The 27,697-nt window shown below is 39.7% G+C and overlaps 1 protein-coding gene across 4 annotated transcripts in view; it reads left to right on the top strand.

Annotated features, from left to right (window-relative positions):
• Positions 1–27,697, top strand: part of LOC133663248 (poly(rC)-binding protein 3) — a 102,732-nt gene that overhangs the window by 26,969 nt on the left and 48,066 nt on the right. For all 4 annotated transcript variants that reach the window (XM_062067586.1, XM_062067585.1, XM_062067583.1 and 1 more), the window contains exon 2: positions 18,262–18,401. The gene's annotated coding sequence lies outside the window, so the exon portion shown is untranslated. The remainder of the gene's footprint in view (positions 1–18,261; positions 18,402–27,697) is intronic.

Here is a 27,697-nt window from a genome sequence, read left to right as displayed (position 1 = left end):
TTGACGGTCCTATTCCTTTTATGAAGCGACCATGCAACTTATAAAACGGTGTGCTTTCATTTCAATGGTCGTTTGACGGCTTATTATTACTACAACATGTGGAAATGTACAAATATTGTGTAATCATCGATCGTTCACGCATCCAGTTAGATAATGAGGTGTCATATTGACTAATACGTGCAAGGCTGTCACTTAATCTTCTAAATGTTGCATTACTTTGACTGATTACAAGTTAATGATGTGTTTTGTCTTGTGGGATTTGTTTTGTTTTGAGAGCAACATTATTTATACTACATGCATAGATAAATACTCATTAATACAGATCATCTTGTTTACATTTTTAACCGATACTAGTGCCAAATAGGTACTATTGAAATGATGCTGGTACCAAATCGGTGGCCATTTTTTGTTTAAAATAAAAACAATGCTTTTTTTTGGTAGGAAATTTGTGACACTCAAGTTGAACAGACTAGTAATTGAAATATTTCAGTTATACAAATTAAATAACTAAATAATACATTGAAAAACAAGAAATAAAATCCACAACGAACTGTCATATTTTTACAGAACAGATGGAATATGCAAAAAAAAAAGTCTTTTTTTTTGGAACGTTTAACTCATATTTTCGGGGATTTGTGAACGCGCCGTCATTGGTGCGTAATTAGGAAATGCTGTGTTGTTGTGGCTACTAGCTGAGAGCTGCCGTTGGCGTGTTAATTTAAAGGCCTACTGAAATGCGATTTTCTTATTTAAACGGGGATAGCAGGTCCATTCTATGTGTCATACTTGAAAATTTTGCGATATTGCCATATTTTTGCTGAAAGGATTTAGTAGAGAACATCGACGATAAAGTTCGCAACTTTTGGTCGCCGATAAAAAAGCCTTGCCTGTACCGGAAGTAGCAGACGATATGTGTGTGACGTCACCGGTTGTGGAGCTCCTCACATCTGCACATTGTTTACAATCATGGCCACCAGCAGCGAGAGCGATTCGGACAGAGAAAGCGACGATTTCCCCATTAATTTGAGCGAGGATGAAAGATTCGTTGATGAGGAAAGTGAGAGTGAAGGACTAGAGGGCAGTGGAAGCGATTCAGATAGGGAAGATGCTGTGAAAGGCGGGTAGAACCTGATATTCAGCTGGGAATGACTAAAACAGTAAATAAACACAAGACATATATATACTCTATTAGCCACAACACAACCAGGCTTGTATTTAATATGCCACAAATTAATCGCACATAACAAAGACCTCCCCCCTCCCGTCCATATAACCCGCCAATACAACTCAAACACCCGCACAACACACTCAATCCCACAGCCCAAAATACTGTTCACCTCCCCAAAGTTCATACAGCACATATATTTCCCCAAAGTCCCCAAAGTTACGTACATGACATGCGCATAGCGGCACGCACGTACGGGCAAGCGATCAAATGTTTGGAAGCCGCAGCTGCGTACTCACGGTACCGCGTCTGCGTATGCATCTCAAAGTCCTCCTGGTAAGAGTCTCTGTTGTCCCAGTTCTCCACAGGCCAATGGTAAAGCTTGACTGTCATCTTTCGGGAACAATGAAACATCGGCTGTGTTTGTGTTGCTGCAGCCGACCGAAATACACCGCTTCCAACCTACAGCTTTCTTCTTTGCTGTGTCCATTGTTCATTGAACAAATTGCAAAAGATTCACCAACACAGATGTCCAGAATACTGTGGAATTTTGCGATGAAAACAGACGACTTAATAGCTGGCCACAATGCTGTCCCAAAATGTCCTCTACAATCTGTGACATCACGTGCGGGCGTCATCATACCGAGACGTTTTCAGCAGGATATTTCGCACAAAATTTAAAATTGCACTTTAGTAAGCTAACCCGGCCGTATTGGCATGTGTTGCAATGTTAAGATTTCATCATTGATATATAAACTATCAGACTGCGTGGTCGGTAGTAGTGGGTTTCAGTACGCCTTTAACCTCTTAAGGCCCAAGCTGTTTGTTTAAATGCTTTTTTTAATTTCTCTTTGCTAGTTGGGCTTATTGGACCCTAATTAGAGTACAAACTAAGAATAATCTTTTTATATGATGTACTTAGTCCATAAGTACACAAACGTGTACTTCATGTTTAGTGACATACTAATTCTTATTTGTACACTTTTTTTTCCAAATTCCATTGTATGTTATACTCTTCTGACACCACCAGATGGCAGTATAAGTGTCCACATAAGCGGCCATAAGACCCCAATTCAGGAGTGTACACAATTTTGGAAGTAAGAGCTACAAGGTGCTGTCCACTAAAGCCTTTAGTTAGAGGAGAACTGCACTTTTTGGGGGATTTTGCCTATTGTTCTCAATCATTATGAGAGACAAGAACACAGATTATGTACATTTTTTTAAGGATTTTAAAGATGATAAAACGCTTGGAAGATGCAGCTAATGACAGTCACCGTTGTAGCCTTCAAAGCCCTCTAACGCCATGTCCACACTAAGTGGTTTAACCCCTTAAAGGAATACTTATTTAGCCTAAGCCCCGTTTCAGCCACACTAAACCAGCGTTTAAGGTCCGCCCTCCTCGGACAAATTTTTACATGGGTAAGTCCGCCGTGTATTTCTTGAATCTCCGGCTCTTAGCCTTGTATGGACTCATTGATCAATTACAAACTGAGTTCGGAGAGGAAGAGACACCAGAAAGACCGCGCCCACACAGGAAGTGACGTCAGAAATAACACGCCACAGCCAGCTTCATAATAAAGCGGTTTCATAACAACCGGAGCTAACCACTGGAAATATGAAGGCCAATCATCCAAACATGCCTGTGTTTCTCCTTCTTCTACATGTACGCTTGTGGAAATCACACATGAAAACCTTAAGAGAAAGCGAGTGCAGCTATTTGGGATACAACACTTCTCAGACGGCAAAAGAACTTTGGAATGTCCAAGTCAGCTGTGATTCTACTTAGCGAAAAACTTTGTCCATTTGTCGAAGGAGAGACAACGAGAATGCGAGCCCCCGTGGATGTGATAAAAAAAAGGTAGCTTTTGCTCTGTATTACCTGGTCGTCGAGGGAAGACTAACTACAGAAAACATTGAATGCTTTTGGACTGGCAAAGCAGACTGTATCAGTTATTGTCCGCCATGTATGTCGCCGACTCAAGGTCTAGGTCCAGAGTATATAAAGTCACCAAAAACGAATGGACAATAAAGGTGACGGCAAAAGAGTGAGGAGTGTCCTGGCCAGATATCTTTGTTAAAGTTAAGTTAAGTTAAAGTACCAATGATTGTCACACACACACTAGGTATGGCTAAATTATTCTCTGCATTTGACCCATCACCCTTGATCACCCGCTGGGAGGTGAGGGGAGCAGTGAGCAGCAGCGGTGGCCGCGTCCGGGAATCATTTTTGGTAATTTAACCCCCAATTCCAACCCTTGATGCTGAGTGCCAAGCAGGGAGGTGATTGGTCCCATTTTTATAGTCTTTGGTATGACTCGGCTGGGGTTTGAACTCACAACCTAGCGATCTCAGGGTTAATATATTAATAATGTTGACAAAATAATAGAACGGAAAATGACACAATATGTTACTGCATACGTCAGCAGCTAAATTAGGAGCCTTTGTTTGCTTACTTACTAATAAAAGACAAGTTGTCTTATATGTTCTCTATTTTTTTTAAGGACAAACTTGCAATAAGAAACATATGTTTAATGTACCGTAAGATTTTTTTTGTTAAAATAAAGCCAATAATGCAATTTTTTATGGTCCCCTTTATTTAGAAAAGTATCGAAAAGTACCGAAAAGTATCAAAATACATTTTGGTGCTGGTAACGGTAACAAAATATTGGTATCGGGACAACACTAGTATAAACGCAGGTCAGTAGGGGCTAGAAGACCAAGGGGAAATCAAACCCAAGTTTTCTGGGACTACACCCAAAATGAACAGACAAAATTAGCCAAAGCAATGCCCGTCTCTTTCATTTATTATTTTATTATTCTTGTTATTGCTTGCACACATACGCACCATACCCTTCAGAAACACCCCGTCTAGCACCTGCCAGTAGCCGTGATGAACAGGCAGGGGGAAAAAAGCGAGCCTCTCTGGGCATAAATATGTCCAGCGTCAAGATATACAACTGGCAATTCCATCTGCAGTTGAAGCCTCGCCAATTGCCTTCCGCACGCTCTCCTCAACCTATGCATGTGTGCCATCATGGTCCTGTGGAGATGCAAAGAGGCAGTGATGGGGTCACAGGGAGGATATCTATGTTAAATGGGGGATTATGTAAATACATCCATAAATTCTCGTGCCTTTGTGTAGTTGCATTTGCTTCTGCATGGCCGCTCAAGGTCTTTTAAGATCATATTGGATGTCCTTCAGTCGCATGTTCTCGTTTTCGTTTTGGAGAGTAAAACTCACATTAATGTCACGTTAAAATACATTTTTACAACATGTGTCAGAGTGAATTACTTTACGCTGCTTACAACTAGGGCCAACTAAAGGTTAAAATATTTAATTAGATTAAAGGCTATGTTGTTTGATTTATATTAATCCCAGTTATTACTTATTATCTGTTGTCGGGGTGTCCCGATTTGATATTTATATCGGTTGATATCAGCAAAAAACAAGTACCGTATTTTTCGGACTATAAGGCGCCCTTAAAATCCTTTAATTTCCTTAAAACTCAACAGTGCGCCTTATCACCCACTGCGCCTAACGTACGGAATAATTCTGGTTGTGCTCACCGACCTCGGAGCTATTTTATTTGGTACATGGTGAAATAATAAGTGTGACCAGTAGATGGCAGTCACACATAAGAGATACGTGTAGACTGCAATATGACTCAAGTAAACAACACCAACATTTTATATGTTCCATTGAAAGTATAGAACATTACACACGGCACTCAAAAATCCATCAAAATGTTTTAGTACGACTTTGGTAAGCTATGAAGCCGCACCGCTTGATGGATTGTACTGTGCTTCAACATAGGAGTATTAATATGGTGTGTGTATAAGGTAAGACATATTAGCTGGCGTTTTGTTTCGCAATATTATGCAAAATACACTTTTCTTACCTTCTGGTACCTGCTGATCTGTATTGGGGATCTGCATAAATCCTGAAAAATTGCGCGCTTCCGCCTTTGTAGTCCGTGCCGACAACGTAGTCCATAAGCTTCTTCTTTTTCTCTATCTTCTTGTTATGGGACATTCATCCTCCACTGTTGCCATTTCTAATATAAAGTAGTGTAAAGTTCTTACTTATATCTGTCAGTAAACTCGCCATGAAAGCGCTAAAACATACCGGTGTAGTGAGTTTACATTATTCACCCAAGGAACTTTAGTTATTAGAGAGTTTCGGTCGGACTTTTTTTCACGGGACACATTTCCGGCTTTGTTGTTGTTTCCGGATGAGGAGATGCTGCTCCGTTATTGATTGAAGTAAAGTCTGGAATGTCATTAAAACAGTTAGCTCCATCTTTTGACACTTCTTCCACTCCCGTCCTTGCACGCTACACCGCTACAACAAAGATGACGGGGGAGAAGACGCTGTCGAAGGTGAGCCACGTAAATAAGACCGCCCACAAAACGGCGCATCCGGAAGCGACTGTCAGAAAGCGGTTTGAAGATGATCTGTAAAACATAATCTATGCAACATTTTGACCAAAAAAACACCATTACATGTTATGTAGACCACAAGGCAGTGTTTTACATTTAGAAAAAAATAATAATGATATGACTTCTTTAATGCGCCCTATAATAGACCATTCATCGGCAGTGCGCCTTATAATCCGGTGCGCACTACGGTCCGGAAAATACGGTAGTTTACAAGATTTAAATATCGAACTTGTGTGTTGAAGTTGGATTTATTACGTTTTTTCAACTTGAGTTTTGAGTTGACTCGGGGGACAATTTTGACACACACACAAAAAAAAATTGCCGCGGCATATTAAAAATAGCACGACTAAATGCCTCATCACAAATGACAACACTGAGTCTTTTTCTGCAGAATGACTGACTTCCCTCTGAAAGACTTCAAAGCCGGGTCTATACCACAACCCCAGACTTGAGGGGATCTGCCGTACTCAGACTTAGGATTCTAGCAAAGCAGCATTTGCTAAGCTCCTGTGAGGGGTCTTTGTGTGTGGGGAAATGACCACTCAACTGCTGCGTGGTCCCTTTCTGTGTGTGTTTCTTGATAAGCATTTCTTCCGCTGGTTTGCTTGCTTTGGCATTTGGCCGGTGGACGACGTGCTGGTTGCAGTTCTATTCATCACTTCATGCCCTGCATGCAGGAAACTGCTTTGAATTGGGTTGCTCGGTTGCATGTTGGATTTTCAAACCACCTCACTAAAAGGTGGAGGACCTTTCTAATGACAAGAGAGGAGAGAAAAGAGGACACTGTTTGATGACAGAACCACTGGGATGTGGTCCACACACATGTTAGCACCTCTGAAGCCCTCTAGTGTTGAGCAGGAGACTTACACCCATCAATGTGAAAATCACAAAGCATTTTACAATCAGATCCAATCAAGTTAGCATTATCAAACATTCTGCTAGTATGTAAAGTTTTTTTTTTACAGTATCTAATATATATATATATATATATATATATATATATTTATTGCATCACACTAGAAGCATTTTCTCATTTTGTTTAATGAGAAGCATATTATTTAATACTTTTTAGAGACAGTGGCTGATATAATGTTGACCATGTCTTTGTTAAGGATGTGTACCTTCACGTCACAATACCAATTTCCAGTTCCTGGGAATTGACACCGCTATTTACCGGTACCAATTTTCAGTAATTTTGTGTGTGTTAATATATAATAATTTTTTTTAAATACCGTATTTTGCGGACTATAAGGCGCACTTAAAATCCTTTTATTTTCACAACAATCGACGGTGCGCCTTACAACCCGGTGCGCCTAATGCATGTAATAATTCTGGTTGTGCTTACTGACCTCGAAGCAATTGTATTAGGTGCATGGTGTAATGACAAGTGTGACCAGTAGATGGCAGTCATACATAAGAGATAGACTGCAATATGATGTCAGTAAAAAAACACCCACACTTTAAATTAGAGATGTCCGATAATGGCTTTTTTGCCGATATCCGATATATTGTCTAACTCTTAATTACCGATTCCGGTATCAACCGATACGATATATACAGTCGTGGAATTAACACATTATTATGCCTAATTTTGTTGTGATGCCCCACTGGATGAATTAAACAATGTAAGAAGGTTTTCCAAAATAAATCAACTCAAGTTATGGAAAATAATGCCAAAGTGCATTATTTTTTTTAACATGCCTCAAAACAGCAGCTTGGAATTTGGGACATGCTCTCCCTGAGAGAGCAGGAGGAGGTTGAGGTGGGCGGGGTTGGGGATGGCGGGGGGTGTATATTGTAGCGTCCCGGAAGAGTTAGGGCTGCAAGGGGTTCTGGGTATTTGTTCTGTTGTGTTTATGTTGTGTTACGGTGCGGATGTTCTCCCGAAATGTGTTTGTCATTCTTGTTAGTTGTGGGTTCACAGTGTGGCGCATATTTGTAACAGTGTTAAAGTTGTTTATACGGTCACCCTCAGTGTGACCTGTATGGCTGTTGACCAAGTATGCTTGCATTCACTTGTGTGTGTGAAAAGCCGTAGATATTATGTGACTGGGCCGGCACGCAAAGGCAGTGCCTTTAAGGTTTATTGGCGCTCTGCACTTCTCCCTACATCCGTGTACACAGCGGCGTTTAAAGAAGTCATACATTTAATTTTTTGAAACCGATACCGATAATTTTGAAACCGATACCGATAATTTCAGATATTACACTTTAAAGCATTTATCGGCCGATGATATCGGCAGTCCGATATTATCGGACATCTCTACTTTAAATGTTCCATTGAAAATATACAACATTACACACGGCGCTCAAAAATCTGTCGACATGTTTTTAGTACGACTTCGGTAAGTTTTGAATCCGCACCGCTTGATGGATTGTCGGCGCATTAAACGGACGAGTATTATTATGGTACATGTATAAGGACCGCAAAATGGCATTTATTAGTATATAGATGGTGTTTTGTTTCGCAATATTGTGCAAAAGCAACTTTTCTTACCTTCTGGTACCTGCTGATGTGTATTTGGGATCTGCATAAGTCCTGAAAATGTGTGCGCGTCCGCAATGTGTCGACGCCGTAGTCATAAGCTTTTTCTTTTTCTCTACCTTCTTATGTGGCATTCATATTCCGCTGTTGCCATTTCTACCCAATCATGGCACCCACCTGTTCCCAATTAACCTGTTCACCTGTGGGATGTTCCAAGTTAGTGTTTGATGAGCATTCAAATTCCAAATGAGCTAATATTTGCAAAAAATAAACAAAGTTTAGCAGTTCGAACGTTAAGTATCTTGTCTTTGCATTGCATTCAATTGAATATAGGTTGAAAAGGATTTGCAAATCATTGTATTCTGTTTTTATTTACGATTTACACAACGTGCCAACTTCACAAGTTTTGGGTTTTGTAGATATATTCTAGATATGTTAGTCCCATCTTTAAGCTAATTAATTGGTTTCAACCAAATGCATTATTATTGTTTTTTTAGTGTGTCTGTATAGGACAGTGTTGGGTTTAGGGTGGGGAGGGGGGCCCTTTCGGAGTCTTTATGTATGGTGGCCCAGAATATTGTTGCTACACCCCTGGTTTTCCTTACTGGATGTTGTATTTATTTCTGTTTTAGATACTGTAGATCAGTGGTCCCCAACCTTTTTGTAATTGCGGACCGGTCAACGCTTGAAAATTTGTCCCACCGACCAAGGGGGAGGGGTGGGAGGGGGTTTTATTTGTTTTGTTTTTTTGTCATAAAAAAAAATACAATCATGTGTGCTTACGGACTGTATCCCTGCAGACTGTATTAAACCAGAAATATTAAAAAAAAATAAAACATTCTTGTGTGGCCCGGTACCGGTCCGTGGTTAGATTGGTACCGGGCCGCACAAGAAATAAAAAAAATTAAAAATATTTTTTTTTTTTTTTTTTATTTTATTTTTTTTTTAATATTTCTGGTTCAATACAGTCTGAAGACATGATTGTATTTTTTTATGACAAACCAAAAAACAAACCCCCCCCCCCCCCCGGTCCGTGGGACAAATTTTCAAGCGTTGACCGGTCCGCGGCCCGGTGGTTGGGGACCACTGCTGTAGATAACAAAGTAAACTACACACAAATCCCACTATATATTTCATCAACCTATTGCCTTTTTTTTTTTTATTTTTTTTTTTTAACCGTCAAAATCAGTATATTTGACGGTCGGATGATATGAAAAATTATGTAATTTGTTTTGTTCATTCCTCAAAGTTGCCAACAATGGATTTATAAAGCAAAGAAAGGTTGTGTTGTCATGCAGGAGACAGCTGAGACTGAGTTACTAGATTGTGCATCTGCACACACGGAGACCACTGACAAGATCTGAGCCGAGGATGTCGTTGTGGCTTGTGCAGCCCTTTGAGACACTCGTGATTTAGGGCTATATAAATATACTTTGATTGATTGATTGAAGAGCAACAGTATTGATATCTGATGCTGGTGTATCCATAATGGTACGTGCGCGTGTGTGTGTGTGTGTGTGTGTGTGTGTGTGTGTGTGTGTGTGTGTGTGTGTGTGTGTGTGTGTGTGTGTGTGTGTGTGTGTGTGTGTGTGTGTGTGTGTGTGTGTGTGTGTGTGTGTGTGTGTGTGTGTGTGTGTGTGTGTGTGTGTGTGTGTGGGTGAAAAGGCGAGTCCTTTACCAGGCGAGGTCAGTGCTCTAATCTGAGGTGAAGATAATGTTGGGGTATTTAATGAGAGGATCAGAGCTAAGCCAAGAAGAATGAGCATTAGTCGTTTTATCATCAAATATTAAAAGTGTCAGGGGAGCACAGCAGGACCCTTTTCATTGACTTTCATGCTGCTAATAGACTTTTTTTTTTTTACCTCAAGGGACCGCAACACTCAACCCACCCTTTGGTGCAGCACTAAAGCTAAGGATCAGATTGCTGCACAGCTTCTGAGGATTATCTTAATGTGTGTGAGGTCCAAATATAGATTATTCACTTTATTTCCTTCCGAGCACACTTTTGGAGGAATACATCCCAGAGCACTTTGCATTTAAACTTAAAGCAGAGCAAATGCACGAGTCCACATTACAATGGCGTGCATTACATTGTATGTATTTTCAATACATCATTGTTCTACAGCAAACATGCCAGTCTCAATATATTGACAATGATGAAATGATGTGAAATACATTTGATTAAACCCTGGGGAGGATTCTAATAAAATGTTTCCTATAACAGTGCTCCCCAACCTTTTTGTACTTGCGGACCGGTCAATGCTTGAAAATTTGTCCAATGGACCAGGGGGGTTGGGGTAGTAAAAAAAAAAAAAAAAAATGTTTTAAATTTTTTTGTCATAAAGAAATACAAACATGTGTGCTTACGGACTGTATCCCTGCAGAATGTATTGATTTATATTGATATATAATGTATATATTGTGTTCTTTATGTTGATTTAATAAAAAAAAAAAAGTATATATGTGTATATATATATATATATATATATATATATATATATATATATATATATATATATATATATATATATATATATATATATATATATATATATATATATATATATATATATATATATATATATATATACAGTATACATATATGTATGTACATATGTGTGTATATATACATATATATATATATATATATATATATATATATATATGTATATATATATATATATATATATATATATGTATATATATATATCGATACATATATGTACATATATACATATATACATATACATATATATACATATATGTATACATATCCATATACATATACAATGATCAAATGATGTGACATACATTTTATTTAACTCTGGGGAGGATTCTAATAAAGTGTTTCCCATACAAGTTGTGGTATATTAATCATGATATATATATATATATATATATATATATATATATATATATATATATATATATATATATATATATATATATATATATATATATATATATATATATATATATATATATATATATATATATATATATATATATATATATATATATATATGTATATATATATATATATAAATATATATATATATATATCATGATTAATGTGTGTTAATATACAGTATATTAATGTGTGTTAATATACAGTATATTCAGATACTATATATATATATATATATTTATATATACATATATATACATATATATATATATATATATATATATATATATATATATATATATATATATATATATATATATATATATATATATATATATATATATATATATATATATATATATATATATATATATATATATATATATATATATATATATATATATCATGATTAATATACCACAACTTGTATGGGAAACACTTTATTAGAATCCTCCCCAGAGTTAAATAAAATGTATGTCACATCATTTGATCATTGTATATGTATATGGATATGGATATGTATACATATATGTATATATATGTATATGTATATATGTATATATGTACATATATGTATATATGTATACTTATATTATCAATATATATATATATATATATATATATATATATATATATATACACACACACACATATTGATATATATGTATACATGTGTCAATATATATGTATGTTTATATGTGTATATATATATATATATATAGGGACGGTATAGCTCGGTTGGTAGAGCGGCCGTGCCAGCAACTTGAGGGTTGCAGGTTCGATCCCCGCTTCCGCCATCCTAGTCACTGCCGTTGTGTCCTTGGGCAAGACACTTTACCCACCTGCTCCCAGTGCCACCCACACTGGTTTAAATGTAACTTAGATATTGGGTTTCACAATGTAAAGCGCTTTGAGTCACTTGAGAAAAAGCGCTATATAAATGTAATTCACTTCACTTCATATATATAAATATGTATTACACACACATATTAATATATATGTATATATATGTCAATATATATATACACACACATATTGATATATATGTATACATATGTCAATATATGTGTATGTATATATATATATATATATACATATATATATACAGTATATAGTATCTGAATATACTGTATATTAACACACATGCATACGAGTGTGTGCACTTTAGGTAAACCACCAACAGAGGGCAGCAACCTCCCGTTGTAAAGAGGAGGTCTAGAAAAAAGTTATATTTCTGTGTGTGCGTGTGTGTTTGTGTGTGTGTGTGAGTGTGTTTGTGTGTGTGTGTGTGTGTGTGCGTGTGTGTGTGTGTTTGTGCAGGGGGAATAGTGCAGGTGTGTGGAGCTGAGTGTGGAATTAAAAGTGGCAAAGAGGGGCTCGATGGCGATTTAGGGAGAACCTACAAAAAAAGAAAAATCGAATAATCTATTTTCAGTTCCAGACGCTCATCTCTTTATCTGCTCCCAAGAAGTGCCTCTGAAAGTGTTCCATGTGAGGACAAGTCAAAGGTTGTAACTGTCACTTATAACTTCAGAGTAGTTAAAGGTGCAGTGATGCTCTTATGTCTTTACTCTCTCACACACATTGACTCACAGTTAATTTGAGCATTTTTTTTTTTACTTGTTGGGAAGGCACATCAAGTACTAAGTAGAGATGCCTGTAAATTAGTCCAAAAAAAAATTACAAGATGCACGAATCAGACTCAATTGTCATATATCACAGTGATGCTGCCCTCACAGGCATAGACGCCGATCTACATTTCTGCCAGTGGGTGCTCGGACGGGCTGTAAATCTGACGCTACTTTTCTGAAGCTATGTTTACACTTAGCCGGATAACCCCTTAAACAAATAATTATTTAGCCTAAGCCCCGTTTCAGCCACACTAGACTAAACCATTGTTTAAGGTTCCCCTCCTCGGACAATTTTTTACACGGGTAAGTCAGCCGTGTATTTCTTGAATCTCCGGCTCTTAGCTTTGTATGGACTCATCGATCGTTTACAAACTGAGTTCGGAGAGGAAGTGATGCCACAGCCAGCTTCATAATAAAGCGGTTTCGTAACTCGGAGGTAACCACTGGAAATATGGAGGCGAGTCATCCAGACATGCCCGTGTTTCTCATTCTACATGTACAGACGCTTGTGGAAATCACACATGAATACCTTAAGAGAAAGCGATTGCAGCTATTTGGGATACAACACTTCTCAGACGGCAAGAGAACTTTCGAATGTCCTGGTCAGATGTGATTCTACATACCGAGAAACTTTGTCCATTTGTTGAAGGAGAGACAACGAGAATGCGGGCTCCCGTGGATTTGATAAAAAAAGGTAGCGTGTGCTTTGTATTACCTGGCCGTCGAGGGAAGACTACGGAAAACGGCGAATGCTTTTGGACTGGCGAATGCTTTTGGCAAAGCAGACTGTATCAGTTATTGTCCGCCATGTATGTCGCGGACTTAACGTCTAGGTCCAGAGTATATAAAGTCACCAAAAACGAATGGACAATAAAGGTGAAGGCAAAAGAGTGAGGAGTGTCCTGACCAGATATCAAGATCCCTAGATTAATTGTTGTAAAATATTATTTGTCACATCGCATACTTTCACGTGTTCAATTATGATGGCGAAGGTGTGATCCACTACAATATTGGCGGGCCGAATGTTGCCCACGGGCTGCCTGTTCTACAGTATCAGCAACACAACTCCAATGCCACTGCTATAATAAAAAAATATATATATATAATGAAAGTAAAAATATTTTCAACATCATTTGAAAAACATATGGTCAAAGTTGTGGACGTCTGGAAAGTGTTCTGTGGCTGTGAGCAGAGCAGCTAAGTTCGAGCCACTGGAGTCAAGTAGGTGGTAGGAACGATTAAGTGACTGGAGGAAAAGGAGTTTAGAAAGTGAGTGTATGTATTGATGTGCAGAGTTACTAAGGGGAGAGGTTGTGAAAGAGCACAGCAGAATCTTAACACTAAACTGAATATAAACACAGTTAAGTTACTAAGAGCAGGAACTTTGTGATCAATGGACAGAGTTTTCAAGATGATGCAAGGAGCAGCACTTTGAACATTTGTTTGAGATTTGTCTTTAAGTCATTCTTGGTTTTGTTACTTTTCCAGTAAGTACAATTCTTAGATAATCACTGAGTTCCTTGGCATTTCTCATTGTTCTGAGTATTGGTCCATCCAGTGAGCTGCATGGATGCAGTCAGTTCATCTGTAATTAAAAGTAGATTTTTACGAGTATTCTAAAGTAAAGGTTACTGTATGGATTTATTTGAATCTGTATTTTTTTTAACCCAATGTTATCGGTAAAGTATGCATCCAATTCTAGTATTTGAAAATCATGTCTATTATTTCTGGAATTGGCCTACCAAGTAAAACCAGGATGTCAATCTAACTATTGATGGTTTTGGAGCTCCCTTCCGTCTGGGCCAAACATCAATAAAGTCTATCCTAAGGCCCAAGGAGGTTGGGTAATGCTACCCTGGCCTACAATACCATCTACAATATAGTGCAGAAATTACAGTCCATCTCACCAGATGAACCAAAATGTATCCTGGGTGATGTTAACCACACTCAAAATTTCCCTCAGACACTTCTTCCGAACAGGAGAAAACACTGGATCTCTGTTATGGGTCAATAAAGAATGCATCTTGGGCTCCACTTCACTTATCATAGCAGAGTGCATCGCTTGTTAGTTGCTCACGTAGAAAACTGTATTGACAAGAGCAAAAGCACTGTCTGATTCAGACAGTCAAGTGGGCACATAACCCGTTGTTATGGTTCCTGTCCGCAAACTCAACGGCCCAAAAATGTTTGTTTGCAGTTGTAACTAAGATCTTAGAGAAGATGGTCAGGTCTGATATTCTACTGCAAATTGAAGCAGCATTCGATCCTTTGCAGTTTGCACATGAGCCCAACAGAGGTGTGGGGGATGCTCGTCTTGCTTTGTTAGATGTGTTTTTAAACATTTTGTCCTGGGCATGACGTTAAAGTGCATCCGGCAGTGGAGGCTCCTCTATGGGGTCTTGGGGCACTAGGAGGTTAACCCCTTTACTACTGTTACCCCAGGTGGCCCTTGGCAAAGGCCTAGTACCTGACTGCCCCCTAGCCAGGGATACGGTGAAGACCTCAGCGGCAGAGCAGGCGGAAGACGGTAGATTTAAGAACTACCACAACGGCCGCGATGGCGGAAGAAGGCTGCAGCAGAAAAGGGTCCCCAGTCGTCCTGGACTCCATGCCACTGGACCCTGACCCGATTCTGTCAAGGATCGTGTGGTGACTGTCTGTGCACCAGTCTCCCCATGTAAAACAAAGTCACGCACAGGCATCCTCCATAAAGGGGTACACCCCTACCAGGAGAATCGTCATACTCGTTCAAGTGACCACCGATGATGATGATTTTAAACATTTAGATACAAATCTGCAACACATGCCAGACTTTTAATAGTAGACTTTTCTTTGGTCTTCAACACAATCTAGTCTTCAATTCTGATTCAAAGGCTGGCAAAGTCCTTCCACTTGGGGGATCATTTTGTAGGCTGGACTCCATTTTTTTTCAAAAAAGCCCAAAAAGTCTGAGGAAATGGCATTTATCAAAGACAACCTTGTGTCTTGAGAACTATCAAGGTTACGTTATTTCTCGTTTAGACAAAAGCTGTCTCTCGGGCAAAGTGTAGTCCAAATGTTTTCTTTGTTTGGTTTTTAATAGACAGAAGCATGTTTGTGGGATTGGATTCACACATCAAGTGCTTTGTGCACACTAAAAATCGAGTGCTAGTAAACGAGCCAGCCTCGGCGCTCCTCGCACCAGGGTCCTGGGCGAACACAGACTGGACCCTGGTCGAGAGTTAGTGGGCGGCCGAGGGTGGAGTCGATTTTCTTGGTTGCTTTGTCGGGTCTGCTCCTGTCTCTGGGCATGCTCCCCCCACCCCAGCAGAGGATGGCGTGGAACATCGCAGAGATGATGCACTTTGAACATCTGTTTGAGAATTTTTTTATTCTTTCATTTTATTCTTGGTTTTGTTACTTTTCCAGTAAGTACTTATCTTAGATAATCACTGAGTTCCTTGGCATTCCTCATTGTTCTGAGTATTGGTCCATCCAGTGAGCTGCATGGATGCAGTCAGTTCATCTGTAATTAAAAGTAGATTTTTACGAGTATTCTAAGGTAAAGGTTACTGTATGGATTTATTTGAATCTGCGTTATTTTACCCCAATGTTATTGGAGAAAAGTATGCACCCAATTCTAGTATTTGAAAATCATGTCTCTTATTTCTGGAATTGGCCTACCAAGTAAAACCAGGAGGTCAATCGGCGGGGGAGACGTTTCATACGAGTACCATGCAGTCTAAACTTTAACTCATGTACGCTCCAAATTGCCTCCTCCGTCAGCAAGACGCCACTGCGATCAGCCGCCGCCTCCAACGCCTGCCAGTCAGGGGCAATTTAAATTGTCCCCACTCTACCGCGCTACACGGTTCCCCTGCTTAAAATTAATATTACAATCTCATCTCGTCTCATGAACCCAATTTTGTGTATCATCTCGTCTTGTAAGATGAACGTATCATCACACCCTAAGTAACAAAGGTGATTGAAGACGAGATCAGTCACGGCTCAATTATTGGCTGCAATTATGGGGTGGTGGTGCTCAGATGATAGAGCGGCCGTCCAGAAACTTGAGGGGTCCTCTTACGAATCCAGCTTCTGCCTTACTAGTCACTGCCGTGGTGTCTTTGGGTAAGACACTTCACCCCCTTGTTCCGAGTGTCGCTCACACTGGTGTACGAATGTGAGTGAATGTTTCCGTCAGTCTACCCCAGGGCAGTTGTGGCTACAAATGTAGCTTACCACCATCATGTTTTGAATGTGGAGTGCATAAATGATGGGTTCTCAGTCTAAGCCTGGGCCCCTGGAAAGGGGGTCCAGACTGAGGCCAAGGAAATAAAAACCTCATAGCCATAGCACACATAAGCATGTGTGTAAGAGGGAAACATCAAAGAACACAAAGGACAAGAAGGACATTAAAAGAGCAGAGCTGATGCAACCAGCCATTTCTACAAACAGCTAGAAACAATTTTTAAAAGAATAATAAATAAATACAAAATTAAAAAACATATACACTGTGGTGGCCTCTGCGGTGTTCCACGCCATCGTCTGCTGAGGTGGGGGAGAGCATGCCCAGAGACAGGAGCAGACCCAACAAAGCAACCAAGAGATCCGACTCCACTCTCGGCCGCCCACCAACTCTCGGCCAGCGTCCAGTCTGCATGAATTACATATTGTCTTCCTAAAGTCAATTACTACAATTTGTAGTAATTGACTTCAGGAAGACACCATTAATTGTTGCAAAACTAAACTCGAAGCTAATTGGGATGCCATGTGTAGGATGACTAACCAACGTTTGTTCTTTCTGGGAAAACTGTTGCACTTCAATGTTGACTGAGGCATTTTGACCATGTTTTATCATACTTTTTACAGGAACAGTATTGTAGTTTCCTCTGGTTTCATAGTTTGCTCATCCATCACCTAAAGACAATAATTCTCTGAACCAAGTTATTAAACTATTTAGTAGTGTTGTCCCGACACACTGATCTAATCTGATGTGCCCAAGCCAGATACCTGCCATCTTTTCTTGGATGCTAGTTCATTAATGTCGGGGCTCAGGCTTTGAGCTGGGGCAACCTTCATTATCCAACCAAGGTGTTCATCAGTCATTATATCTCGTAGTCCACCCGGACCACAGTCTTGGGGGCGTGCCTTAAAGGCACTGCATTTAACGTCCTCTACAAGCTGTCGTCACGTCCGCTTTTCATCCATTCTAACAACGTGCCGGCCCAGTCACAAGATATGTGCGGCTTCTGTACGCACACACACCTGAATGCAACGCGTACTTGATCAACAGCAATACAGGTTACACTGAGGGTGTCCGTATAAACAACTTTAACACTGTTACAAATATACGCCACACTGTGAATCCACACCAAACAAGAATGACAAACACATTTCAGGAGAACATCCGCACCGTAACACAACATAAACACAACATAACAAATACCCAGAACCCTTTGCAGCACTAACTCTTCCGGGACGCTACATAATATACCCCCCGCTGTGTCTCTGGTCTCTGCATCTACTGCCATTAAGTGCGTGTGTGACTATACAACTGTATAGTATGGTGCGAATGCTTTTCATCAACCACCCAATTAGGAGCTTCCCTATCGTGATTACAAGTTTTCTTCTTTATGCTTTAATCTTACAGACTGCAGCATGGCCTGGCAAAGAACTCTAAAATCTGATGAAGCGATCTATTTGTAAGTGAGAGACCGTCGCTGTTGCTTCATATCCGCCTCACTCTGCTGTCCTTTATGACCTGGGAAAACATCACCCGCAGCAAATCTGGTGAGTAACGAAAGCAGTTTCATCCGATGCCCTAATGGCACTTTGTCAGTGGCCTTGGTACGTGTCGGAGGATTTTCCAACGTTTAATCAGACTTTTGGTTTCGAAGGCAAGGCAATGGCATGCCTGAAGTGACTTTTTGCTATGTCTCTTCTTGTCTTGGTTTAAATAACAAACATTCTACTCAGCAAAAATCCTTTTTGCCTGGAATATTTGAGTCACAAAAACTATGCTATCAGGTTGTGCATGTTTTTGTTTTTTTTATCGCGCAGCCTTTGGTCTAATGACATAAATGCTGTATAACCACTAAACCAAGGGTGTCAAAGTCAATGAATTATCTCAATCAATCAATGTTTATTTATATATCCCTAAATCACAAGTGTCTCAAAGGGCTGCACAAGCCACAACGACATCCTCGGCTCAGAGCCCACATAAGGGCAAGGAAAAACTCACAACCCAGTGGGATGTCAATGTGAATGACTATGAGAAACCTTGGAGAGGACCGCAGATCCCCCACCCTCTAGGGGAGACCGGATGCAATGGACGTCGAGTGGGTCTAGCATAATATTGTGAAAGTTCAGTCCACAGTGGATCTAACATAATAGTGAGAGTCCAGTCCATAGTGGGGCCAGCCGGAGACCATCCCGAGCGGAGACGGGTCAGCAGCGCAGAGATGTCCCCAATCGATGCACAGGCGAGCGGTCCACCCCGGGTCCCGACTCTGGACAGCCAGCACTTTATCCATGGCCACCGGACCTATGGCCCCCCGGATGATATTTGATTAGTATTTGAACCGCCTGCTGCTGTTTTGCATGCACCATAACTCCATCAGTGTTGGTGCTAGGAATTTTCAAATTGGGGTCCCGGGGACCCCATCAAGTCATAAAAAGGGGTCCCACAGTAAATTTTTGGAGCCCCACATTTTTGTAACCGTTTTGAAAACATATGATAAATGTATGCATTATTCTGTTATATCTCACATTCTATATTCTATATATAAAAGGTTGTCATAAACAATACTTAACTCATTAAAAAAAATAATACAAAAGAAAACACATTTTTATGCATATGTAAATTTATTCAGTTATAAACATTCATTCACTTTCTTCTGTCCTTCATGGATCTAAACTTTACTGCTGCCGGTAGTTTTTTTCAAATGTTTTTATTGTAATATTTTCTGTCATGTCTGTGTGATCATGTTTTGTTTTGATTATGTTCGGTTTGGTTTTTGGACCCTGTGTGCACTCTTGTTTGTTTTGTCTCCATGACAACCAATTAGTTATCACCTATCCTCATGTCACGCACCTGCCTCACGTTTTGCACTCGCGCACCTGTCACTAATCATGTCACTGTTATTTAAGCCTATCTTTTTCTGTTGATCGTCCTGGTGACATTATCCATACTACCCCAGTTACGCCATTGATCACGTGTTCCATGCCATAGATTCCTGCTCTGTCAAGTAAGTTTTTGTTATTAATGCCACAGTTAGTGATTTTAGTTTCATGTTCATAGTTTTTGCCTTTGTGCTAGATTTGTTTCCACTAGCCAAGTTTGTACTTCCGCCCTTGTGCGCGCTTTTTGTTTATTCCTTTTGTTAGTGTTAAAATAAAGATGTCCTTACCCTCACGCCATGTCCGATCCAGCTTTACTTGCATTTCGGGAAAACAAAACCCTCACAGTCCACGTACTGACATTTTCAGAATGTGTTTGTTCTATTTTTGGCCAAAGTAAGACAGAGAAAACAATCTGAAGTTGTCTTAATTTTTTAGTTTTAATGCCATGATTTTAATAGTACGGCGTGCGGCCCCTGAGCTAAAATGAGTTTGACACCCCTGCACTAAGTCCTAAATGTGTGCACAATGTATTATTTTCATATTTTGCTACTGGCCTGACCAAAGTATTAAGCGACAAATGCAAACATCGGCAAAAAGCACAGATATAGAAAAGTATCGAATTTCACAATTACTCATTTTTTGGCAAGTCACTGCATTTACAGTATTTTCAGTAGACCGATTAGGTTTATTGGGAACTTATTTTACTGTAGGCCTACTGTTTTATAAGCGCGATAATAAGACTTTCTAAAAACCGCTGATTGATAGTAGGCATTTGCTGTGCCCAGCATTGCGTTGAATGTTTCAGCTTGTTACTTTTGTGCTGCTGGTTTAAATTATTTATTTTAGTCTTGTTGTGCCCTAAGCCCAAAAAATACTCTTTAACAATATATTGTAAACAATAAACATAACTATACATTCAGGATAGTTAGACAGAGCAACTTAAACCTGCTAAGTTTTGATTTAATGTAGATGACAAACATTGTTTTCAATTTCCTGCACAATAAATTTAAAGGTAATGTAGTTAACCAGCTCCCCTGCTGTGCACATACAAATACGTAAACATGCACACAGCTGCTTGGCTTGATGCCAAATATCAGCGGAGTCCAAACTGCCCACGTAGCGCACACTAATGCAATTGAAATGACTGAATTTTGTTACAAATTCCTACAATTTGTGTTTTATCTTTAACAAATGTGTGTATTACCTACTACATGTTCTCTCTGTGTACTTTTAGCTATACTATTGATTTTAGTATCTTCTAATGATTTTATTTGTTTTAAAGCACGGACCAAAAGTGGCAACCATAATCATGACGCATTTATTAAAAAGTCAAACTATTCTAACCTAATCCTAGATTATGGCAGGCTATATGTAATATATACAATTGTAAATTGTTCTTTGAGTGCAACAAGAAAAGCCCAATGTGTTCAATGCCTTTTATTTTTTGTTTTGATATTCTAAAATTGTTCTTTGAGTGCAATAAGAACCATATGTTTAATGTATTGTAAGCTTTTTTTGTTAAAATTAAGCCAACATTTTTTGTGGTCCCCTTTATTTATTATCCACACAAGTCAATAACATCAACAAAGCTCACCTTTGTGCATTCACACACAGTAGAAAACGTTTGGTGGACAAAACCAGACAAAGAAGGAGTGGCATAAAACACATCTTTCTGTGGCAGTGTTGGAGAAAGTTATAAGCAAACTGTTGAGTCACAGTCCGCACAACGGTGAGTTCAAGGGCCGCTGAAATTAGTAGGACAAAACGGCGCTCGCCAAATACTCTCATAAGTGAAGCATAAACACACACATATTAAACAGTGGGCTGTCTAACAATTAGGAATGTTTGTGTCGTGTTTGTTCTCCTACAGAAACCAAATTAAAAAATACACTTTGACCCCCATCTTTTTTCCATTTTCATACATTTTTGCAAAAGCTCCATGGAGCCACCAGGGTGCTGCTAAAGAGCCGCATGTGGCTCTAGAGCCGCAGGTTGCTAACCCCCGGTATAAAGGATGGCAAAAATGTTTTATAAATATCTTCGCAATGCCTCTATGGCACTGGTTCTTAACCTGGGTTCGATCGAATCCTAGGGTTTCGGTGAGTCGGGCTCAGGGGTTCGGCGGAGGTCAAAACATACCCGACTCATCGTGTAAATACAAACTTCTCCCTATCGGCGTATTAAGGATACAGCAACAGGACTGGTTTGCAGGTGTGTAATTTGTTGTGAGTTTATGCACTGTGTTGGTTTTGTTGTTTGAACAAGGTGATGTTCATGCACGGTTCATTTTGTGCACCAGTAAAAAAAACATGGTAACACTTTAGTATGGGGAACATATTCACCATTAATTAGTTGCTTATTAACATGCAAATTAGTAACATATTGGCTCTTAACTAGTCATTATTAAGTACTTATTAATGCCTCTTTCGGCATGGCCTTATTATAACCCTAACCCTCTAACCCTAACCAAATAACTCTAAATTAAGTCTGTATTACTTAGAACATGTTCCCCTAGTGTCCAAATAACTCTAAATTAAGTCTTTTTTACTTAGAATATGTTCCCCATACTAAAGTGTTACCAAAAACATATAACTTTGTCTTGAATTTGAAAAAAAACAACATTTAATTTTTCACTAAAGAAGGGTTCGGTGAATGCGCATATGAAACTGGTGGGGTTCGGTACCTCCAACAAGGTTAAGAACCATTGCTGTATGGTTTGATTTCACATTTTTGGGACTTATGCAGATCCCAAATACACAAAACAATACCAATAGGTATGAAAAGTTGATGAAGGCTGTTTCTTTGCAGTGGCGCCGTTTTCCCTAGGTTGCGTGAAAAATCCTGGAACATAGAGTTTTATAACACTTGTGAATGGCTCAATCCAAGCAGTGTGTCGCCATGGTGATGTAGTGTGTATATGCACGCTACAACAGCTTCTTCTTCATGGCTGGATGTGAATGGTAATTTGTTTATGAAACTTTGTTTTGTACAAGTTTTTGTTAATCAATAACGTGTCAGAGGGGGTTAGACAGCTGTGTGTGTGTTTGTGTGTGTGTACGTGCCTGCAAGGGGAAGCGTGACAATTTGATATTAACTGTAAAAAAAAAAATCAATAGACGCTACATTAAATGTGTCTCATTGATCACGTTCCAGATGAAATTGTTAAACGTGTCTGTTAGTACCAAGATGTTCAAACCTGGCAGACGTGCGATCGCCTTTCGCTGTGGTCGCATTAAAACAAGGATTGTCAATTTTCCATCCATCCATCCATTTTCTACCGCTTATTCCCTTCGGGGTCGCGGGGGGCGCTGGAGCCTATCTCAGCTGCAATCGGGCGGAAGGCGGGCTACACCCTGGACAAGTCGCCACCTCATCGCAGGGCCAACACAGATAGACAGACAACATTCACACTCACATTCACACACTAGGCAATTTTAATTTTTTAAAATTTTTTATAATACAGAGTGGCATGATGGTCCTTTTAATCTTCATCTCAATGGATGTTTCTAGGTGTTTCAATTGAAGCGATCAGAGTAGATTTGAGAAATGTTCTGGATGTTTATTTTATCATTTTATTATGTGTGGTATATGCATCCAAACTTCAATCAGTCAATCAATCAATCAAAGTTTTTTTTATATAGCCCTTAATCACAAGTGTCTCAAAGGGCTGCACAAGCCACAAAGACATCCTCGGCTCAGATCCCACATCTGGGCAAGAAAAAACTCTTGGAGGGGAACCCTCTCTCGTGGGCGACCGGTGCAATGGACGTCGAATGTATCTAGTTAATAGTGTGAGAGTCCAGTCCATTGTGGGGCCAGCCGGGGATCATCTTGAGTGGTCCACCCCGGGTCCCGACTTTGAACAGCTAGCATGTCATCTGTGGTCACTAAAGATGTCCGATAATGGCTTTTTTGCCGATATTCCGATATTGTCCAACTCTTAATTACCGATTCCGATATCAACCGATACAGATATGTACAGTCGTGGAATTAACACAGGAGGTAGCGGGGGGTGTATATCGTAGCGTCCCGGAAGAGTTAGTGCTGCAAGGGCTTCTGGGTATTTGTTCTGTTGTGTTTATGTTGTGTTACGGTGCGGATGTTCTTCCGAAATGTGTTTGTCATTCTTGTTTGGTGTGGGTTCACAGTGTGGCGCATATTTGTGACAGTGTTAAAGTTGTTTATACGGCCAGTATAGTGACCTGTATGGCTGTTGACCAAGTATGCTTTGCATTCACTTGTGTGTGTGAAAAGCTGTAGATATTATGTGATTGGGCCGGCATGCAAAGGCAGTGCCTCTAAGGTTTATTGGCACTCTGTACTTTTCCCTACGTCCGTGTACCACTCCGTACAGCGGTGTTTAAAAAAGTCATAAATGTTACTCTTTTAAACCGATACCGATAATCTTGAAACCGATACAGATAATTTCCGATATTACATTTTAAAGCATTTATCGGCCGATAATATCGGCAGTCGGACATCTTTAGTGGTCACCTAATAACCTCTCCACTCAGGAGAGGGGGGGCAGAGCAGAAAAGTGACGGCAGATCAACTGGTCTAAAAGGGGGGTCTATTTAAACTTCAAGTGCAATGTTTCACCTTCCAAGGGGCGCTGGACTTATTCCAGCCTTAGAGGGGCGTAAAAACCAAAGTACTTAAGTCGTTGGGAGAATTTGCAGATTTGACTGGGAACACTCACATTTAACTGTTGCTTCCCCCAAAATGCACATCTTGGATGAAGGCGCGCCGTGACAGACTTAAGACAGATGGGACAATCCTGCACAGCCAGAATCCGCGCAATGGCACGGCTATTTTCACTTAAGCACATGGGAGAACGGTGGCCCTTAGTGAGTGCAGATGACAGGTTTACAGTTTGGTTTCGGGCCAAATGAGGGCATGCGGTGTGCTCACAGTAGCTACTCGCAAATTGCTGAAAGCCGACAGTGTGATTCTCAGCACATGAGCATATTCTCTGCCGCAGTAACAATTTTCCCTCATAAATTAAAATGAGTGGTCGTTTAGGGACCATTTTGAAACGGTAGAAGGTCCACTGCGGAGGGAGGATGCTATTCCAATGCAGCTTGCAGGTGATAAGACACTTCTTTTGTATCACTTTATAATTACATAGTGTTCACTAGTGAGTTGGAATTACGGAAGACAAAAATGCAGTCCTTCCATGTGCAAAATCTACTTAAACATCATCTTTGCACAAAATATTCTGAAGCATGCAGTATTCAAAGAATAATTATCATGGGTAACACGAGAATAGATAGAAGCGTCAATCACGCTCAGGTGAAATAACAGCAGGACAACCTCTTTAGGGATGAAAAATCACAGCCAATATTTGCTGAGCCCCATTAATTGACTTGTTACTTTCAAATTGGAATGTATACCCAGATATGTAATCTAATTGTAATAAATAAATTAGAGCCACAACCCAATTAGTAGCCCTTATTAATCAATGTGTTCTCTTAGGTTTGTGTGTAAGAGGGTATATTTATGAAGGATGCATGAAGAGTTGTCAGGTAAAATTAATGGAAGTGCCTGTTAACCGATACTAACTAGCATGTGACACACCACTTAATGGCTTTCACATTGAATTACATACAATATAAACATTTTTCCAAGATGGCGCCACTATAGTGGCTGCTGTTGGCAGGAGATCTGGGGCCGTACTTATCAAGCTTCTTAGAGTGCCATTTTACACTTAAGTCCTGAGATTTTGCGAAATTTAGTCCTACTCTCAAACTTAAGAATAAAAGCTTTTTATCAACGTTCTTAAGTCTAAGAATCACTCCTACTCTCCACGATATTTAGGAGACCTTCAGAGGTGTCTTAAGTGGTTAGGAGTTGCCAGCAGGGGATGGCACTGAGGCGAGAGAGACGTGCGCGAACGTTCAGGGAACGGAACAATGTTTTTTTTTTTTTGATGACGAGCAGCTGATCAAACGGTATCGTTTAGACAGAGCGGATATTATTTTTGTCACAGATTTAATACTTTTCGATTCCTTGTTGATTTCTGCATGTGTCTGCAGTGGGCTAGTATATATAGAGCCACCCACACCAGTTTCAAATTAGTTGCCTAATTAATGAATTGGAAAGAAAATGTTATGACAGTAGCGTATGTGTGTGGCCGTGAGGTGAGTGACGTCAGTGAGTGTGTGGGCGATAGAAGAGAGGGAGCGGTAGCGTGAGTGCCGGCGGGGACTAGTTTGTTTTGTATTATTTCGTAGTTTATTGTCAAAATATACACTCCCATTGTCCACTTAAATATTTCCAAGATATTTCTTTATTCTTAGACAACGGATTCCCTTCCGTGATTGGTCATTTCTATGGACACAGAAATGACGTCACCTAAAATTCCGTTTACGGCACATTGTAATGTCGTAATTCAGCTCTGAGTGTGACACTTAAGATTCAGTCCTACACTTCTCTGAAAGTGTGAGTAAGACGCTTGATAACTAACTTTTAAGTGCAGCTTTCAGCGAAGAATTTATTTACTCTTAAGTCAACTCTTAGCAGACTTCTTAGGAGTAATTCTAAGAAGCTTGATAAGTACGGCCCCTGGGGCCGTACTTATCAAATTTAGTCCTACTCTCAAACTTAAGAATAAAAGCTTTTTATCAACGTTCTTAAGTATAAGAATCACTCCTACTCTCCACGATATTTAAGAGACCTTCAGAGGTGTCTTAAGTGGTTAGGAGTTTTCAGCGAAGAATTTATTTACTCTTAAGTCAACTCTTAGCAGACTTCTTAGGAGTAATTCTAAGAAGCTTGATAAGTACGGCCCCTGTGCTCTTGGGTCATCCTTTTGTGTTCCTGGTGTTTCCCTCTTGTTTTCATGTGTTTATTTGTATTTATTTTTTTGCCTTTTGGTTCGGGACCCTTTGGAACTGTGCGACAAGGGGTGGCACTTTTGTGACTTCTATTTCGCTTTTTTGTGGGTAGTAGCGTCATGTTCGTATCGCAGTCTAAGATCATTTCTTGATACTATCTGGTATTTAACATCAGCATAGCCATTAGAGGTGTCATATTTGTAATCTGTGCCAATATTACAGCGGACATCACTTATCCGCAAATGGCTAGGGTGACGTTATAGGTCAACCATAACAACAGTCAACAGTTAAATTTTTGTTTCATCTGACCACAGAACTTTCCCCCAGAAGGTCTTATCTTTGTCTATGTGATGTCCGATGAAACAAAAATTGAGCTGTTTGGCCACAATACCCAGCAATATATTTGGAGGAGAAAATGTGAGGCCTTTAATCCCAGGAACACCATCCCTACCGTCAAGCATGGGGGTGGTAGTATTATGCTCTGGGCCTGTTTTGCTGCCAACGGAACTGGTGCTTTACAGAGAGAGTAAATGGGACAATGAAAAAGGAGGATTACCTCCAAATTCTTCAGGACAACCTAAAATCATCAGCCCAGAGGTTGGGTCTTGGGCGCAGTTGGGTGTTCCAACAGGACAATGACCCCAAAACAGGTCAAAAGTGGTAAAAGAATGGCTAAAACAGGTTAGGATTAAGGTTTTAGAATGGCCTTCCCAAAGTTCTGACTTAAACATGTGGACAATGCTGAAGAAACAAGTCCATGTCAGAAAACCAACACATTTAGCTGAACTGCACCAATTTTGACAAGAAGAGTGGTCAACAATTCAACCAGAAGCTTGCCAGAAGCTTGTGGATGGCTACCTAAAGCGCCTTATTGCAGTGAAACTTGCCAAGGGACATGTAACCAAAAATCAACATTGCTGTATGTATACTTTTGGCCCAGCAGATTTGGTCACATTTTCAGTAGACCCATAATAAATTCATAAAAGAACCAAATTTCATTGAATGTTTTTTGTGACCAACAAGAATGTGCTCCAATCACTCTGTCACAAAAAAATAAGAGTTGTAGAAATTATTGGAAACTCAAGACAGCCATGACGTTATGTTCTTTAGAAGTGTATGTAAACTTTT

The sequence above is a fragment of the Entelurus aequoreus genome, linkage group LG13 (genome assembly GCF_033978785.1).
Source record: "Entelurus aequoreus isolate RoL-2023_Sb linkage group LG13, RoL_Eaeq_v1.1, whole genome shotgun sequence".
NCBI classification, from domain to species: Eukaryota; Metazoa; Chordata; class Actinopteri; order Syngnathiformes; family Syngnathidae; genus Entelurus; species Entelurus aequoreus.
This window is presented reverse-complemented; position numbering and strand designations above follow the sequence as displayed.